The sequence below is a fragment of the Anser cygnoides genome, chromosome 10 (assembly GCF_040182565.1).
Source record: "Anser cygnoides isolate HZ-2024a breed goose chromosome 10, Taihu_goose_T2T_genome, whole genome shotgun sequence".
NCBI classification, from domain to species: Eukaryota; Metazoa; Chordata; class Aves; order Anseriformes; family Anatidae; genus Anser; species Anser cygnoides.
The window spans coordinates 13,024,872-13,042,152 of record NC_089882.1 but is presented as its reverse complement, the minus strand read 5'-3'; the positions used below and the strand labels follow the sequence as shown (position 1 = coordinate 13,042,152).

The following is a 17,281-nucleotide window of genomic DNA, read 5'->3' as shown; positions in this document are numbered from 1 at the left end:
ATTTTTTGTTACTGTTAAAATAAACCACCTTTCAAAAACATAGTCCTGCAGAGAATGTTTGGCACTGCTAAATATATTTGGAGACACGTCATTGCTCCCAAGGAAAAGGAACAAAGCTCTCATCCAGCATCCTTTCCCCACAGATAAATGGCTCTTACTTAAGAGGAATTAAATCTAGATGGTTATTCCTTAGGGCACAGCTGTGCTGAAGTGATTTTATTAAGTGACTCAGAAATGATCATTCTGAAACATCTTTCTGGTTTGCTAGAATATTTTCTTAAGCAGCCATTTCATTCTTGGATTTTGTTGATCTGTGTTCTGAATCTTTGCATTTGACTTCTTAGCTATTTGCTGCTGCAGACAGCAGCTAACATTCCTGTCTGAAAAGCTGCATCTTGGTGGAGAAAGGGTCTGGGGACTCCAAACAATATTGTTTGGCAAAACAGGGTATGCAAACAAAGTGATTTGGCAGGTCTGAATGGCAGAGGAAATTAGTCAAGGAATGAAGAAACCCCTCCACTGCAAAGTTACCAATTATAGTTGTATTCAGAGCATTAATGGCTAGGAGTCATTAGAAGCTAAGGATTGCTTGGCTGCATCTGGAATGAATTGCTGGTCTCAGTCCAGCTCCTGCCTGACAGGTGTTCCAGAGATCACCATGAGAAATGGCCTCAGGCTTGGCCCAAGACTTAACAGAAAACACAGGGCTTGAATGGGATTACGAAGACTGAGCACAGACACGTTTGTTACCAAAAAGCAGCATTTTAAAAGGACGGTTATAGCCATAGGCTTTCAGGGGCACCTTTTCAAGGTCATTGTCTAACAAAGCAGATGCAGTTTTGTGTACCCTGTCTCAAGACTTACCAAATGTGTGTGCAAACTGCACAGTTATTGCACAAATGCATTTTAACCCCCAGACACTCCAATACAAAACTCCCATAAAATAGCATTTAGGCCTTTTGCAAGCCATGGGAGGCACCAAGCTCAACTCAATCCCATGGATTTTGAGATTGACTTAATAGCATGCTTGTACTTCTCAGGCAGGGATGGATCAGAGCACAAACTCAAGCAGAAGCCTTCTTGGAGAGGAATGTGGCTACAGCCTCCCTAACCACAGGACCCCTGCTGCAGCTAGTGAGAGAGCCACTTGTCCCCAGCATACCCCCTGTGCAAGGAGATGTCTCCTTGCTAGTGCCCTGCAAGAAGGCAGCGATGAGGGAAACAGAACGAGGAGGATTTTGCCATTTGCCTATGTCCCTATTACTAGAGCCAAAAGCCGCTGTTCAGTTTCCACCCTCACGCATGTGGCCTTTCTCCTCTCCACTCCATGTCTGAACACGACCAAAGCCACACACCAGTACACCTCTGCTAACACCCCCAAATACTATGTTCTTTGCTCAGCCAGCCCCTGGTCACCTGGGGAGCAATGTGTTGCTATTGCTGAGTGCAGAATTGTTGTAACTTACTACTTACGGGCAGAAACCATTTGTGGGCTGGGTAGCAGGGAAGACGTATTAGTAGAATATAAATAATAGATCAATACTGTAATGCCTTCCATCTAGTTTACGGGCTTCCTCAAGCAGATTATTTGTTAAGTAGAATTCTGGAGAAAAAAAAAAAGTTATATAAATGTCCCAATTCTGCTGGTATTAGACCCAAAAAAGCAGGTTTGGATCCAAACTCAATCTCCTTCAAACTATGGAATGCTTCAAACCCTGAGTTTTTGTTTGTCCGCATTAATTACCAAGTGCTCCTTCCCTCGCTTACCCAGGCAAAGGCCTACACACCTCTAAATTCTTGCTCGCAGTACCATTTATTTGTGCAAGCCCCAATCTGACAAACTCTCCTCACTGCGAAAACTGCAAGTAACAACTTTTTCCAGCACTTTCAGTTCTATTTCAGTCCTGACTTTTCTCCCACACACCAAGCACCAATTTCCTGCTGTTTTGTTTTTTTTTCCCCCATCAGTGCTATTTTCCTCCACAGGCAGAAGAGGACAAACACAACAGTCCCAGCAGAGCTCATCCTTAGCCCCTGCAGCCCTGCTCAGAGCTTGGCACATCACCCACAGGAAGAGAAGCAAGGGGAAAAACCTGCGTCCCTGCTCCGTGACTGAGCCGCAGCTTGTCAGCTTTTTCACAATGTGGTAAGGAGGCTTACAGCTCTCTGTGACAGCTCTGCAATACAGGCTGATCAGGTTCACTTGGGGCCATGCCAGGCTCTCCTCAAATATATATATTATTTATTTATATCCAACTTGTGAGATGGAAAACTGGTTTCTATATTTAATAGAAAGTGCTCCCGGCAGATTAACCCTGGCAGTGTTGGGCTTTGGGACTTGGTGGGTTCTTTTTGAGTATGTGCTACTACACTTACCTTCCTTCTAGGTCTAATCCAACAGAGAGCTAGTGTCAGATAGCAGGATTATTTACTCTTTAGAGGGGAGCTGATTTATTTTCAACCTTTCAAAAGAACCAGGCTAAGAACCATATAGTTCTGGAAAGAAAGGCAAGAACTTGCAAGGGTTTTTTGAGTCTATTTGAATTTTGAAAAATAAAAGTTGGTTTTGGATGTAACTTTGAAACTGTGCCGTAGATACCACAGGAACCCCTATCCTGTGCTACTTTAGAAAGATCACTTCTGCCTTTTGAAGCCAAACTAAAGGGCACGTTCCCATCCAAACAGCAAGGTTAGAAATGCTGCATCAGCTGTGCTGGGGGATGCACTCTTCAAAGCACATTTGCCTGAGTGCTTCCCATGGCTGGAAAGCCACTAGACACATCCAGCCAGGCGACCCAGTAGCTGTGGTGCCCACGTGCATGGACAGCTGGATGCAGCATACACTTCACCTACAGCTGCTTGTAGAGCAGCCCTGCAAGCACAAGGCAGCATCTCTGGAATCAGTCTTCTGCCACCAGAGCATGAAGGACAAAACACGACAATAGGAAGGCTGTCAAACATGGGTGCAGACTGAAGGAATAAAGAGCAGTACGCTGTTATCCCCTAGCTCCAGCCTGGGTAAATTACATTCTTCAAATCTGCATTTTGACTCCTCCTTCAAAGGTATGCAGTGCCTGATCTCCCTACCCTGTTCTGAACTGCTGTGCCAGGCTGTGAGAAAGCACTGCGGTAACATTCAGTCCCAGACATGGGTACATTCCCGGAGCAGGGGGCACTATTTCTGTGCATTTCCTTCAACCCAGACCAGCTGAGCTTGTTTTGAACCTGACTTTCTATTTGTGAAAGACTTCGGGGATCCTTGGCTTAAAAAAAAAAAAAAAAAAAAAAAAGACAGCTCTCCCTTTACAACTCGGATTGCATTTCCCTTGTGGTACGTTGAAGGAAACTGAGACACGAGACACTTTAGCTAGCTTATGCAAAGCTACAGAGATACCAGCAGAAGACTCCAAGCAGAAAACCAGCTGTCCTTAATGCTGTAACCACTAGATTGTATCACCTTCCATTACGCCCTGATCTCTTCTTGTCCAGACCTTTCTCCCTCTTAACGAGGAGCATCTTTCCAGGCTCAAACTCTAACTTCAAGCATTTGTATTCACCACCATGCAGGGAGATCTTGTCCTGACATAGCAACCACAGCAAAGTAATTTAAAAATCTGACTGCATGCAAGTGTGTGTATATGTATACATGCATACATATACATATATATTACATATACATACATAAATATATATGAGACATTACAACAGAGACAAGTATCATACTAGGAAATCCTGATTTTTCACTGGCAGGCTGGAGAAGGGGAAAAGACAGCCCGTTCTTGCTTGCATGCCACCTCTCATTTTGTGCATGGAAACACTCAGTTCCTGAATGCAAGAAGTGCATGTGTTGTTTTTGCAAGAGCTGGTCCAGAGCCTGCCCATGGGTATACAGCCCACGTGCTGCCTGTGAGTCTCATACCAGCATGCTGAGAGTAGCCATCACACGCCTTGGCTTTTCAGGAATCCGTACACTCGGTATTATCCAACCCTCTCTGTGCCTCTGGCCATAAGCAGAGCTATTGCTTCCCTCTATTAGCAGTGAGTGATTTATATTAGATTCAAAGCCCCGTGGATTCAGAAAGAATAAGAAGTCGTAGCACATGACGCATGCTAAATAGATATTTCATCTGTTTACCAAAACCTTTGATATGACCCAGAAGGATATTGGCAGGTCTGCACACTTCAGAGGCAGCACGGTCTTGCCTTTCAGAAAGGAAGCTTGGAGAAGGCAAGGCAAAGCTTACATCTAGCTTTATGCCATGCACTGCTAGTTTGAGCAGCAATTTAGTCTCTTGTGTCTCCGTCTCATTTATACTATGGAGATAATTACAATTAACATCTGAGCATGGTCTGGGGTAAAGCTTTCTGAAACACTTGGGTGAAAAAAGCTGCAGACACATGAGACATTGCACTTATGGATTTTTATTCCATTAGCAGCTCGCTTCTGCCACAAATAGGACCCAAACCAGCTCTGATATCTTAAGGCAAGATCTATTTATGTATCTGTGTGCTAAGCAGAAAACAGAGTCCTTGAAATGACGGGCAAACAGGCTTCTCTGTTTAGAGGTCTGGGCTAATAACGAGAGCCAACCCGCAGAGCACCTGGGCTTTTAATGCATCCACAAGAGAGGGATCTCAGGAACAGACCCTAGCCTGCCCTGCACCGCCTGGAAACTTGGAGCTGGCAGCAAAGTGGTTCGGAGTAATGAGAACCATAATAGGTACATGGGCCCTGCACTTTCCATATTTGTGATGGTCTGCTTGGAGCCCGCAGCAGCAGCACTAGCAGTGCATTATGTCTTGTGATCTGCTCTGTAATAACAAGCCTGAACAGACGGTGACATTAAGACTGGGGGAAATGTTTTTGCAGCGTGCAGTCGAGGATGAAGGTAATAATTTAATGAGCTTTTGAGGAATTTGCACCCTCACAGAAAATTCTGGCCACGAATGAGGATTAAAACAACTTCCTTTCTATAATACCAGGGGACTATCACTAACTGAACAAATACCAGGTCACAAGGCTAAACAAAAAAAGTCTTTTACAGGTGTAAAAAAGATCTTGCTGGAGTTCTCCCTATTCTCCCTTATATTCTCCTTTCAAATCATTCTGATTGAATACATTTCATTAACTTGAACTGGGTGAGCCCTTAAAAAGTCTTTCGCGGTTTGTTCAAGCAGACCAGCCTAAAAAACCTAAATGCTTCAACCTTACTTCCCCAGACAGAGCAGCCTCCAAAGCACCTCTTTAATATCAGAGACAGCCGTTAACTTGCTGCTGCCAAAATTTAGCTATGTGCTCAAATGTACTACAAGCCTCCCTTCTCCTCTCTCACCCCCTGCAATGTTTTTGGGAAATTTTTGGTTTATTTTGTTGCTCTTTAATACACTAATTGTCTATGCTGAAACACTAACAAGCACCCAAAAAGACATGGGAAACTGGGCTTCAGCTTAAGAAGAGCTTTCAAACTACAGAACAACGAAGCTTTAGGCAGCATGTCTCCAATAGTGGAGATCTGTAAAAGCACAAACACCTACACGCATGTAGCTACAACAGAGGATGGATGAAATGGCTTTCAGAGTTCCCACCCCCTCAACAATTTACTAACTGTGAGAAATACTGACTAGTTACCGTCTGAAAGTAACAAACTACCAATGCTTGTAGATACATCCTCAGGCGCTTTATAAATTGCAGTTTGCTGCAATTTTCATTCTCAGGCACTCAACTGAGCTCCTCTGGTTTTCTGAGCATCAGCTCACATCAGCTCAGCTACGTAAATCTTTGCCTTTCACAGATAAGAGGGAAAACGTGAGTGGTGAGCACTATTAAACCAGCGTAACTTTGACTAATGTCTAAAGCCTCTGTCTGAATATGTCAAAATGGAAACAGGCTGGATGCAACCCATTAAACATTAGGCAGGTAAGAGTCAGGCACCTTCAGGGGACAATTCATTCCATGCATCTTAAACACGTCTCCTCAGATGGGACCCAGCTGAAGAGCTTATCTTTCTCCGCTGACTACTGCTACCTTCAACTGGATTTTAAAGGACAGTAAACAGACAACACAAATCCTACTCTAAGTGTCTCTTAGCAAAAAATCTTCAGCAGTAAACAAAGCCTAACATCACTGCCCCTTTCTGACTGCAGACGTCTCTGCTCATACAATTTTTTTTAGGTTTTTACCACAGAGTGCAGCGACCACAACAGCCGTATGCCTTTGGGGTTCAGCAAAGCCTGTGCCTGTGGATGAAGCTGGGTTTCTTCCCATCTGGTTAACAACTATTTTGGCACAACCACTCATCTCCGCACCGCAGCTGTGCAGGGAGGTTTCCATTTCAGAGCAACACTGGGAGGGCTGGCAGAATCACAGAACGGCTGAGGTGGGAAGGGACCTCTGGAGATCATCTGGTCCCACCCCTTGCCAAGCAGGGTCACCTACAGCACGATGCACAGGATGGCATCCAGGTGGGTTTTAATGTATCTGGAGTAGGAGACTCTACAGCCTCTCTGGGCAGCCTGTTCCAGTGCTGTCACCCCCACAGCAACGAGCTGCTCAGGGGAGATCTGTCCAGGCCAAGTTAAAACCTTAATCCTTAAATTTTGCACAGTAAGTGCCTCTGGCTCACTGGGTCTACTGCATACACCGATGGATATTGTGCATGGAGACACTGAAATCCGAGGGGTAAGCATTCGTTTCCCCACACTCACAATGTTAAATCCAAAGCCCCCTTCAGAGCAAGGGAAAGTAAATCACGCAATGAGATATACTGACACTGCTTAGAAGAGTTTGCCATAGTAAAACGTAGATCACTTACTCTTCCTTGTCCCCTAGCTGTTTTGGTTGCCAGAATCTGCCCAACACCCTGCCCCAGCCCAGGCAGGAGCAAGCTCTCCGTCTACCTGTAACTACTGGCAGCCCAGCCTCCCCAGAAGTACAGCCACTTTCTTAAAACACTCCTTTTTCAGTGCATTGCATCTTCTCATTGCTTCTTCTATGGCCACAGAAACTAATCCTCAAGCTCTGAATTCATCAGAAGCTACGAACACTGGGAACAGCGTACAGAGCTGGAAAGGGATTAATGAGTTTCAGCGCAGCAGAAGGCAAGCTGGATGTCAAAAGCCAGAGCTGCAGCCCCAGCGAGCATCGTGGCACCGCAACGGGACGCGGCGCGCAGCAGCTCGAGCACAAAGTGCCTCTGGGCAGCAGCTGCTCTGCAGCTGGTGCAGGGCTGGCTCCCAGCTCCGGCTCTCGGCCTTCCCAAGCAGGCAGCAGCTGCGTGTGTTTTTGGCAGGTCTGCGTGGCTGACAGGGGACACGCTATGTTTGGCCGCAGCGCAGGTGCAAGCGAAACAGTGGCGGAGGCAAGAAGCAGCCCTTTTCTTTCTGCCTGCAACCTCTGCGTATCAACATGAAGAAACATATTGCCTTAGTTCAAGACTCCTCAGACAGAAAGCCTAACTTGTCCTCGAGGAGGACAATTCTGCCGGATAAGGCTGGCTGCAGCCAGAGAGAACTGAGACTGGCTCTGTCTGAGGTCTTCACGCAGCCCCGCTAAAGGGCTCCCACCCTCATCTGGTCTCACACTTTCCCAAAACACAGAAAGGCTGCTCTCAGAGGTGTATGTCTGTCTACAGAGATAAACATCTTTCAGAGAATAAAATTCATCCCAAGTTTCTAGATATGCTGGGCTAACATGCTAAACCACTTGCAGTGGCAACATCCCATACAGGGGACATATATGGCACATGGGGAGGAGATGGGGCAGATCATCAAGTTTTCCCCATTGCCTGGGAACAAACCCCAGGCTAAGAGAGTCTGAAGAAAACATTTTTATTTAGCTGTTTCTACTCAAAAATCCTTAGGAAAGGGTACAAACTTCGCAACACTCTCACCTCCTGCCCAACTTTAAGTAAGGAGTTAGGATCGAGTTGTAAATACGATCCTATCTCGAACCTCAAGCATGCACTCCTCGCTCTAACTCCAGCCTCTGGCAATAGTCCAACTGATTCCAGTGAGACCAGGGATTTGCCCCCAGGATGGTCACACCTGGGGTTTTATTCACTCCATGATAAAAATTTGCTAAACTTGGAACCCAATTGTAGATCAGCTTCCAAACAACACCCATGTTTAGGGTGGTTGGAGCTGGAGCTTCAGTGCTGGCCCTTCTCCATGGAACTGAAAGCCAGAAGTATGATGATGACAATAAATATTCAGCACTTCATCTTCAAAGCACTGGGTGGATGTTTCAGTCAGCAGCTAGCTAATCAATGGCACGATATGAACCATGGCGTCAATTATTTATGTGATAACCTTGCAAGCTGCATACGAAGATAGTCAGTGGGGTTGACAGGTATAATCATATTTATTTTGCCCTAAAGACTCCATTATTGGTAGATCCCCAAACCACAATAGTGGAAACACTATAAACTTCTTATAAAGGGTGTTATGACCTAGAGGCAAGTTGGTGGAGAGGTACAAATGGATACTCCTTAAGAGATCACTCATTTGCCTGTGGCTTTCTGAGAAACTCCAGTGTTTCTTTTCCCTTCTGCTAAGGGGTTTGGCTGGAAACATCCTCATCAGCTGCACTGCCTCCTCAGCTGTTGGAGATCTTTGCTTTGTGACCAGAAAGTGGCACAGGAGTAATTGAACATGAACCCTTTAAAGGTCAGGTTACACTCCCAGTAAATGAGCTATCAGAAAAAACAGGCTTCCAAGCAGTCTGTGGGAGGAATGAGCACTTTGCAAAGCAAGCAGGATATGAACAGAGACACTGCAGGACCTTACACTCTGGTTGTTTCAAGTCTGAAGCTTCTTGTCCAGAGCATCAAACTAGGTGGAGAGAGAAATGCAGAATCAAGATCAAGAATGCAGAATCCTCAAGATCAAGAGGAAGCTATTCCACCTATATCAGAGCCTGGTTTAGAAGACTTAAAACATCCTCAGTAAACTCTGGCTTAATCCATCTTCTTTCCCTCCTTTCAATGGGCAGTTTTCACTGATTTCTTGAGCTACAGTCAGTTCACAGCCATCTCTTTGAAACTCTGTGTTTATTTTCTGCTTTGACCTCCTCCTCCCAAAACTGTTTGTAGCGTAAAATGGTCATATTATAGTTGAGCCCTGCATATTTTGGCTGGAGACAGAGAGTTATCATGGCTTCAAGGCAATTACTGTTATCAGAAAGACTTCTCCATCATTTGTGGTATTTAAATTAAGATTCTTATAACAAATATCCTCATAGCTCCCATACAAATGGAGGATTTGCTCCAGGAATTTTTGGATATGATTCTCTGGCCTGTGTTATGCAGGTCAGAGGATTTGGTCATAATGGTCCCTTCTGGCTTTAACACTTAACGATCTATGATTCATTTTATTTAGTCCCATGATCTAGTCTCTCTTTTCAAAACAAAGGGGCCCATATGCTCTTGCAGAATGGAAAGATGATCATGAAGTAATGAAGAGGCAGTCACAAGCCTGTTATCAGGTACACCTCATCAGGAGAAGATAACTGGTGACTTTTTTTTTTTTTTTTTTTTTACAATATTGAATGAAGTGAATTTATTCAGCATAAGTGCCAGTTTGTAGTTAATGTGGCTTCCTGAAGAGCTGTGACCTTGCAGCAATGTTGGGTTGATCTAAGTGATAGACTTGGAGGAAGCCTGCTGTATACATTTAGGCCTGCAGCTGTGCTTTTTAATAAGACGTCATATATATCACAATTAACTCTGTGGACAGAGTCATGGTTTCTGTTGAGAAATTACAAGGAACAAGAGTTCCCAGGCACACACAGAATTGCTGGAAACTGAAGGAAGAGTTCTATGGGGCTCCTTACCCTGAATGTAAAGTACATCTTGTGTGTATACATACACATTGAGTCTCTTGCTCTAGCACCAATTAATAAAATTCTCCCATGCAGTCCAACATGACTTTTTACCCTTTTAACAGGGTAATTTAAGAAGGCAAAGCCAGTCCTTGTGGGTAATGAAACTGGTCATTGCCCCACAGTACAAAGCATGTCTTCCCTTAGAGATCCTCAGAGGCAAGAAAGTTAGGATTTGAAGCTCAAGTCATACCTCATTCCTGTCTAACACCTCCCTTTTGAGATCCCAACCAGCAAATATTAAGAATTGAAGCTTTACAACACTACCTTAAGGTAGGTCATAATTATCCACAGCTTAAAGGGAAACAAAAGTTCTCACTCTGTACAACAACTTATTTTCTGGTGCTTTCACACACCAAACCTGCAACCCTGCAGTAAAAACACAGAGCGGAGGTGGTTCTGGGCAGGCTCCTGGGCTGCCCACGCTCCTGGACATCCCTTCTCTGGCTGTTCTGTGCCTCATAAAGGGGTTAGGTGTGTCTGTGTCTATGAGCAGAGAGCTGCTCTCGCTCCTCACCCACCTGTGCCACAGGGCAGGGAGTATTAGATCTGGCTCCGCACTCTGCTAATGCACTTCCACGGCACCTGGACCAGAACCAGCTTGTGTCTGGCCAGCTCGGAAACAGGGAAGCAGGACTTGGTTCTGCCTGTTCCCATCTGCATAGATACACCCTGGAAAGATAAGGGAGGAAGCCAAGGATTCTTGGCAAGGATTCTTCTTCACAGAGACTTTGCGATGTGCACATCGTCCCACATGAAACACCTCAGCTCTCCACTGCGTGGAGTGCCCGCCTCTCCCTCCCTGAGCCAGGGAGCAGAAAGAAACATCCACCAGCAAAAGCCCCTAAAGCTGCTCAGCTGCAGGTAATGTCAAAAATCCTGAACAAAAGTCCTAAATCTTGATTGTTCAGGTTGGCTCACAGCTCCAGCCCAGCTCTAGGAAAGTCATGCTTTGCTTACTCCACAGTTATTTCAGAGATGCTCTGCTGTAGGATGAGGCACTAAAAAGCATGAAATAAGCCTCTTACAAGTGGTAACTCAATTCCGTTTTCATCAGTAACAGGGAATTAATGGCTAATGGTATTTCACCTAACTGTAATTACATATTAAGTATAGTAATGAATGAAGCTGAGAAGCATGAGGGGCTCCTTATTTAAATTATCCAAATTACTCAGCCCTCTTGGCTTGCTAAACACTTGATCAGCAACCTTGAGAAACGGCTTGTAGCACAAGGGATTTCTACATTTTACTGCGTATGCAGATATCCCAAGAAAGGCAACATGTTCTCCCCAGAAGTTCAGGAGTGCATTTGAAGCCAAATTTATCTTTTGCAACTGAACCAGCTGCCTGGGCCAACCGTTAGGATATTCTGTTGTATCAGAGGGTAAGAAACCTGAAGTCTCTCCCTAAGGTTGACTGACAAAAGATAAATTTCATGTTCCACTCGCGTTGTCAAGGTAAATTGAGGTTTAAAGAGAGTGTGTATTTTAAGCTCATACTCCATTAGCATTTAAATAAACAGTGGTCGACACAAACAAATTGTTAGGATGAACTGTCTGGCCAGATAATGAGCACCATGTAAAACTGGAAGTGTATTAAGTCCGCAGAACATTAAGTCAGTGTAGCGGTCCTCCTTCTGCTATCCCCATGCAGTCACTGAGAGCAGCCGACCTGTTTTCCTCCTAACCTATTCACCACCTTCTCCTGAAGGTCATAGTGGCAAGATAGCATTTCTCTGCTGCCACAATTAATGGGTCTGGGAGCATAACAGGGATATATCCCTTTTCTTGAGAGATTCAGAGGTTTGACATTTACCAGCATATAAGACTATGGCTTCCACCAAGTGCCACAGTGCAATTTGGGAATCCCTCCTTTGCAGAGGCAGCAAATAAGCCATTGGTAACTCTTCCACCACCACTTTTCTAATAACAAAACATAGCTTTCATCAAAACACAGCTTATTTTCCAGGACCAGCATTGTGGCCCAGAACACAGCTTCACCCACTGTCTCCAGGAATAGCTAGCAGATGGTACAATTAGTAAAAACCCAAGGTGGGTCAGAGGATGGTAAGAAAGCAATTGTGGGTGTTGGTCCCAAGTTCCCAACCTGGTTTGACTGGTAGCACCAGGAAAGCGGAGCTCAGGATGTGGACAGAAAGCAGAGAACAAAGCCTTTCACTGTGTCGGGTAAGGAGCTGCAGCTTGGCACCTCTCATCAGTGCGACTGCAGAACCCAGAAAGCGCCTGGGATCTTTTACAAGCTGCTTCTTGTGGACACGACTTTCCCGTACCACAAGCTCCCCTGCTCGCTTCAGGTGCCGCTTTACATCATTCCTCCCAGACCTGCTTGTGCCTGCGTCACACATCCTCCCTCTCTCCCTGTCCTCGTTTCACACCCACTCCTCCATTTCCTTCCACGACTCCTCACTGCCACCCTTTTTTTGCAGCACCATCTGTCTAGGACGGCCTCGCCTGTGCTCTTCCTCATCAAGTCATTCCCAGGAAGCAAGTGCAGGATTTTAGCAGGGCTAAAAACCAAAAATCAAGTTAAGGATAAAAAGAAATGATTCTTCCTTTCTGTCTGCCCCCCATTCAGAGATTCCACCTGACATCCACTTTCAATGTGCTGCCAGAGGACCCTTTCCTTTCATCCGCTGGATATATTTCACTCCCCGAGCCAGTTACTCCTCAGGTGTCTTTCACATGGGGCCTTCCATGCCAGATCCCAACCTGCTGCCCTCGTGCTACGGAGTGGCACCGGTTCAGGAAGAACAAGCTCGGAAGCTGCAGGATAGGAGGAAAGCAGCAGGGAGGGCTTTGAGATTGGAGACAACTTGTTTGAATTCCTGCCAGCACGCTCCAAATGTTTCCAATGATGAGGGAGAAAAAGAAAGAAAAAAAAAAGATAAATATTCTGCATGCCAGATCCATAGCCAGTGCAAGTCAGCACAGCTCTGCTGCCATCTGGCTGGCTTCACCCACATATCCCCATCCCCTTCCATGGGGAAAGTCCTACAGAGGACAGACCCCCAGGACACTTATCCCAAATGGTGAGCAGAAAAGATCCAAGTGACATAAAAAAAAATCAATGTTTGGCTATAGTACTGCAAGGCCAGCTTGCACCGGCCGACGATTTGCTAACGCAAGCTTAAAGATACAAAGACAAGCCTCAAGAAAGGGAATTTCAGAAGTAAAAAAAAATGAAGCTGAGTTACAGCCAGCTTCTGAATTCCCTCAGAGCCCTTTACTTAGGCAGCTTTCCAGTTAGTGTCAATGGAAGTTTTGCCTGAGTAGCAACCGAGTAAAAATAGACTCAGAATATCAGGATTTGACCCAGAGCCTTTAATATACAGAAATAGAAAGACACGCACACAAACGCACAGAGAGGGTAAACCTCAGGAGTGATAATGAGCTTTGATTTTTCATCAGCCACAAAAATGTGAACTATGCTCCCAGTACATTCCACAATAGAGCAATATTTATATTTGATCTCTGCAATGGTTTCACGCTGCACGTTACATAAGCCACTGATTCCCCATACAGTAATGGAAACAGACGGCACTTGCCACGGTTTATTTTTTGCATCAGGCATTCTTTGGCAGATACTCATGGGAAACAATATGGCAGGGGAATGGCATTAGACTTCCCCTGTGCAAACGCCAGGAAGGCTGTGAACAAGCAGTACAGGACTTTTGCTCTTTTTTTGGAACTGTTGCAAGAGCTAATGGGTCATTTTGTCCCCTTTGCATACCTAGAAGGACTCATGTTATGAGAGCAGATTCACTAACAGAACAAATTTGGCCCCAGTGCCCAGGAAACAACAGTCCCAACAGTGAGCTCCCCTGCTTTTCCAAGGCAGGAGGCCACCAAAGCTGTCGCTGCTCCTGCTACCTCTGTGATGGGATTCAAACAATCCACAAGGAAAAGTCACACTTCCCACCAGCACCGCTATTTCCCCAGGATCTGTGCTAGAAAACCACCACGCTGCACAGCAGGAGCTCAAAGCTGGGGTTCAGTCCTTAGCTGAGCCTAGGCCCTGAAATAAATTAACTCTCATTTTAGTCTGCCTAATAATGTTATTAAAGAGGACGGAGCAGTTAATATCAACACCAGCGCTAACTACTCAGTGACACAGTGCTGCACAGCCTGCCTGAGTCCATCCACCAGCACACTGCGGTCATATAAATGCAAGACTATAGAAGAAAACCTGCATCTGGAGTTGAAATGCCATTACCAGCCTGGTGTCAGCCTTGGTTTTTGACCCATGCCAGTGGAATGGGATGTGGAATTATCCAGCAGCTTTGCTCGGGCTTAGCTTTGTTTGTATTTGTGCTTCAGGTTGAGGTTTGGACAGGTTCTTTCTTTCCTACTGGTAGATATCCTCAGGGGGAGAAACTCAACTATAAAGAACTTGGTGGAAGCTGTAGCATTGTGCAGTCTGTAGGTTCTTCAAGCCCTTTGGAAACAGGCTGAAAGAAGCCACCTAGGTTGTCCCTCCCACACCAAAGCAGGACCACCTCAGCCTGGCTAAAAGCATCCTGCCAGATCTGTGCAGCGGGTACTGAACGTCCTGAGTGCCACGGGCAGCACCATGGACCCGGGAGCACTCAGAGTTTGACAGGCTGGGCCCAAAGCTCGTGATTACACGGACCAGCATTGCTCCCTGCATCCCACCCCACACCTGCACAGTGCTGAGAGCCATGCAGAGGGCTTGGCATCCAGGGGACCCCGTGCTCTGCAATTCGCAGGTCCTGCCCAGCGCTGCCCGGGCAGAGCATCAACAGCTGATTCTGCAACGAGGGTCAGTGGAAAAACCGTGACAGAACAGCTAGGAGCATGCCCCCCGATAAGCTAGCAAGAGCTGGATGTAGTCTTTGCATGTTTTATTGCCAGGGATCAGAAGACAGCAACGGGCTTTAAATCTGCCTCTTCTCTCCAAGCCATGGTAAGCTGTTTTTCTGGGTGCATAATTGCCCACAAACTCTGACGGAATGTAATGGCTGGAGTACTAGCATATCTTCTGCTCCCAGCAACCATGCATGATTATTTTTTGCATCCTTGCTGGAAAGAACAGAGCAGACTGTACTCCAGGACTTTGTCACCTTAGGACATATGATAAACATTCGCATGTGTCACACTCAGACTTACGCCAACCTATTAGCAGTGCAGGAATAGTAAAGGCAGCAAGAGATGAGCTGCATTTCCACAACCCTCCAGCTGTCAGAAGCAGAGACTGACAGAAATAAAGCTGCACAGGGGAGACAGGCCAAACCAGAAATAATCCATCATGTGCCACGGTTCCCAGATTCCTCAGGATCTTTTCCGAGGAATCTGATGTCAGGCGTTGAACATGTCAGTACGACTTGCACTTTGGTGATTTTCCATCTGCGGCTGCTGTTTCTGATATTACACGCGGGGTTACCACTGACACGTATCACTTCACGAACAGCTGGAGGAGCAGTGGCCAACCTTCTTTTGCATACTGAAAGTCTCGGGCAGCCAAAGCCCACGAGACACACCATGAATTCTGCAAGCCTGGGAATACGCCACACAGGCAAGGATAGCAGCTCCACTGGGGTCTCGCTGCTCTAACACGTGTTGGCACTGGGCTGTGCATGCAGTGACAGCAAATTCAGCCCCCTCCTGGTTTAATTCCAGATAGATCTGAAGTCCCCAGAGCCCCACAGGCCCCACTGCTGGTTATGGGGCACAGCAAGTGCATGAGAAGTTATACTCAAGAGGCAGCTCTGGTCCAGAGCCACACAACTACCTTATGAAATAGCAAGGGATTAGTGAGGACAGTGAAGAAAGCAGCCAGAAAGGCAGCTCTGTAGCTCCATAGACCTAGTGCAACATCTGGGCCATTTGTGTAGGGAAGAGTTGCTCAGAGTTTTCAATACCTAGTCTGACCAGCAAAATTATAACCCTTGGAGAGAGAATTAGCAAAATGTCCAACGGATAAGGACATCCATCACGCTAGACACGTTCAATAACATGGCAATCACAGTCGTGCATGGACAGACCCTGCTCCTCCTCTCCATCTCTCTCTGTCCCCAGCCTCCCTGCACGGTAGCAAATTCTGCTGGAAGCAAATTCTCCCAATTTTGGGGAGCAACAACGACTAAAAACTAACACAGGTTCCTCCATCAGTATACAGCAGAGACAACACTTCTCTTCTGCCCCAAACGTGGTCATTGGTCTTGTCCTGCTCCTTCATTCTAAGGCAGATGCCAGATTCCTGCAGATCCACCATGGCACTGTCTGGGGCTGCCAGTCCTGGCCAGGTGTAGAAAATAGGAAGGAACCTGGAGCACACCCCTGCCCTGCTGACACCAGTCAACAAAATAGTGCCACAGAAACTGAACTCTGGATCACTCTTAATCCAAGCATGTGCATTTCTCCATCGCTCTCGCACTCACTCTTCATCACCATTTCTATCTATTCATAACCACGTTAGACATTTATACCAGTTACAAGGAGAAGAGGATCCACGTGAAGGAGGTGGTTAAAAGTTAACTGAGTTGCTACAGATAAGATTATTTTGGAAAGCAGCATGTCGTCAGGAAATAATAGTGCTAATGACGAGCCAGCTTCATCTTGTTTCTGTTTGCTGTATCGCTGGAGCTGCAAAGCCACAAGCATTAGAGATGCAAAGATGCAACTCTTCCATGTTCAGAAGTAAAATACGCAAAGTCAGCTGAGTAGCCACTGAACAATACGCTAAAACAAGAAGTTAAAAGGTACCCAACAAATGTCAACTGGCAGAGGAAAACACAGTCACATTTCTCAGCCACATGTCCCAGCTGAACTTTCTGTTCCCTTCTGTCATTTAATCCCAGCTTTTCCCAAGTAATCAAAGGGTGCTTCAAAGGAGACTGCCCACCAGAGTGCCCAGAAGCTGCACAGCGCTCCTGTTCTGAATTCAATACCTCCTGAGCTACTGCCTTTCCTACCATCAAAAGGGTCTTATGGGCATATTTTAGGTGCTAAGCAATCCTCTGCAGCATTTACAGCAACGGCAAAGTTCACTGCTTCCCCAGTTCTTGCTTTTATCCTTTATCTAGGGAACTTTTTTTCTTTTTTTAATGTTCTTCTCTGATTTCAGTGGTTTTCCTTCCCCTGCCCACTCTGCTACTGATGTTTAATGAACTTCTACAAAGTCATGCCACCCTCCTCTGTTGCTTTTTCCCATTTCCAGGTCAAGCTGCTTTCCTACCATTCTCCTCCTCCCCCCAGGCCTTATATGCTTCTTTTCCGTGTTCTCATTCACTTGTTGCCAGCCAGTTCCTTTAACCCACCAGATTCAATGGGCAGATTCCTGCACGGGGCTGTCCTCAGATCTCTCCCTGCTCAAGTGCGCTGCCTGTTCTCACAAAGAGAATTAGGTCATCTGATAGCCAGGGTA

General features: G+C 45.9%; 1 long non-coding RNA gene across 1 annotated transcript in view; it reads right to left on the bottom strand.

The window, feature by feature from the left end:
* Positions 1 to 265: 265 nt before the first annotated feature.
* The window catches only part of LOC136791594 (uncharacterized), a 116,708-nt gene continuing 99,692 nt past the window's right edge, over positions 266 to 17,281 (bottom strand). The window contains exon 8 of the long non-coding RNA XR_010833898.1: positions 266 to 1,603. This is a non-coding gene — a long non-coding RNA (uncharacterized lncRNA). The remainder of the gene's footprint in view (positions 1,604 to 17,281) is intronic.